Source organism: Diadema setosum, chromosome 10 (assembly GCF_964275005.1).
Source record: "Diadema setosum chromosome 10, eeDiaSeto1, whole genome shotgun sequence".
Taxonomy (NCBI): domain Eukaryota; kingdom Metazoa; phylum Echinodermata; class Echinoidea; order Diadematoida; family Diadematidae; genus Diadema; species Diadema setosum.
In genome coordinates this window covers 3,560,747-3,563,422 of record NC_092694.1, presented here as the reverse complement: position 1 = coordinate 3,563,422, position 2,676 = coordinate 3,560,747, and the positions used below count along the sequence as shown (strand labels likewise).

At 44.7% G+C, this 2,676-nt stretch overlaps 2 pseudogenes; both read left to right on the top strand.

Moving 5' to 3' along the window:
• Positions 1–428: 428 nt before the first annotated feature.
• LOC140234417 (uncharacterized) lies at positions 429–960 on the top strand (annotated as a pseudogene).
• A 426-nt stretch (positions 961–1,386) lies between these two features.
• On the top strand, positions 1,387–2,058 carry LOC140234416 (uncharacterized; annotated as a pseudogene).
• Positions 2,059–2,676: the final 618 nt, after the last annotated feature.

Here is a 2,676-nt window from a genome sequence, read left to right as displayed (position 1 = left end):
TTGTACAATCTAGCAGGCAAAGGTGATGCAATGTTATGGAAAGTACAGCCACATCTTCGTTGGAATATGGCAGGCAGAACCTCTTTCGTCTTGTGTGTCCTCCCCATGCTTCTAGTTCCTTCCGAAAGAAGAAACAGACTGTTAAACAGCCACGAGATTTCCTTAACATGGGAATATTTGACAATGTATTTATTTATTTATTCACTAACTTATTGATTTATTTATTTTCTTAGTTACTGATTTATTTATTTATTTATTTATTTTCTTAGTTACTTATTTATCTATTTATTCATTCATTTGGGGGAGGGGGAGTAGCTCTACCTGGAGGGTGCTTGTGAGAGTACACACCCCTGATTCCGCCATGAACAAACCTGAAACTACAGTCATCAGTGTACTCACTCATAGTCATTGTATGAAAGTGCACGGAAATGGCCCGACGAATCAGTAAAAAGATTGGAGAAGAGGCAGAAAAGAGGAAGCGTGCCTCTCAAAAGTCCTCTGAAGTTAGACGTACCAGTGCCGGAGTCAAAAGAGGCAAATCCTGCGCCAGCTCCAATGAAGGCTGATGACGTCACTCCATGTCTCCAGTCTCTCCCTTACAGTCCAGATCGGTCCAACTGCAGTTGGGAAACCTCCAGTGAGTCTGGGGATGAGAATCCCCTCCCTGATGAGGCAGATGAGGCAGATGAGGCCATCACTGAGGGAAGTCCCGCTTCCATCGACGTCCAGGCTGACGACAATGAAATCCCCAACATCCAGGACAACATAGCTGCCATGGACACCGTAGAGCTGACGACGGAAGGTGGTCGCGTTAAGCTGGTGATTATGCCGAGGAGTCCCCCGAGAGGATACCTCACCATTGAGAAGCTGTGCATCCACTCCACGACAGACTGTAAGGGCAACTGCTGTGGGAGCGTGGTAGGGCTGGTCCCTCGTGAGATTGCAAGATGGATATCATGAGGTCTAACGGAGGATCTGCTCAACAACATGTTTTGTCTTTACACAGTAAAAAGGCAGTGAGCCGAGTATTTTCATTGATCTGTATTTTCCTGCTTGATTGGTTGTACAATCTAGCAGACAAAGGTGATGCGATGTTGTGGAAAGTACAGCCACATCTTCGTTGGAATTTGGCAGGCAGAACCTCTTTCGTCTTGCGTGTCCTCCCCATGCTTCTCGTTCCTTCCGAAAGAAGGAACAGACTATTAAACAGCCACGAGATTCCCTTAACATAGGAATATTTGTACTTATTTACTTACTTATTTATTTATTTACTTACTTATTTATTTATTTTCTGAGTTACTTATATTTATTTATTCATTCATTTGGGGGAGGGGGAGTAGCTGTACCTGGAGGGTGCCTGTGAGAGCATGCACCCCTGATTCCACCATGAACAAACCTGAAACTACGGGTGAGTCATCAGTGTACTCACTCATAGTCATTGTATGTAAGCGCACGCAAATGGCCCGACGAATCAGTAAAAAGATTGGAGAAGAAGCAGAAAAGAGGAAGCGTGCCTCTCAAAGTCTTCTGAAGTTAAAGACGTACCAGTGCCGGAGTCAAAAGAGGCAAATCCTGCGCCAGCTGCAATGAAGGCTGATGATGTCACTCCATGTCTCCAGTCTCTCCCTCACAGTCCAGATTGGCCCCACTGCAGTTGGGAAACCTCCAGTGAGTCTGGGGATGAGGACCCCCTCCCTGCTCCAATGAATGCTGACAAGGCAGATGAGGCTATGGCTGAGGGAAGTCCCGCTTGCATCGACGTCCAGGCTGACGACAATAAAATCCCCAACATCCAGGACAACACAGCTGCCATGGACACAGTAGAGCCGACGACTGAAGGTGGTCGCGTAAAGCTGGTGATTATGCTGAGGAGTCCCCCCGACAGGCTACCTCACCATTGAGAAGCTGTGCATCCACTCCACATGTGAAAGACGGAGAGGATAGGGTGCAAGAGCGCAGTCAGCGGTATTTCTACCTTCACGAATCTGTGGAAGAATAAATTGAGAAACATTGATGTAAATGAGTTAGCAGATGCATATACTAGCATTCGGTGAATTAGTGAATAATAACTGTACATTTTCAATTTAACTAGATTCAGAAGTTAATTTGAATGAGGACATAGGAAGTCCCTGGGACAGCGAATTAAAAGAAAGGGGGCAGTGCGACAGTGGTATCCCCCCCCCCCCATATTTTTCTTACTTTACTCCATTATAGGTTATACAGGGACTTTGTATACTAGTATACATATATGCCACATAAAGAGGTTTGATGGCAATTACATGTCTGAGTGTTGAAATAGGCTATACTCATAAGTACAGTGTATTACTATACATGGCAATGTCATGACAATACGAGAATGTTGAGGAGGCACATGTATACGGTGAACAATGTACAAGTGTAGGGATTGCAGTCGATAAAAATTTGAGCTCGCCCCCTGATTCTTCTCGGCAAACTGCAGTAAACTTTTTGACTTTGAATGCACCTCCTAGGCTTCATTTATGTTGTAAGCCGGGTTAATGATGACGCTGACAGTCTCCAGTTGAGGTTGCATATATTTTACTGAACAAATCAAACAGTCTCAGTCTGCCGATACATGTATAAACTCCGTATCATCCTCATGTGTACATCTCGTAATGCGTCTAGACCCTATACAGAATAACAAATTCTATTTTGGTT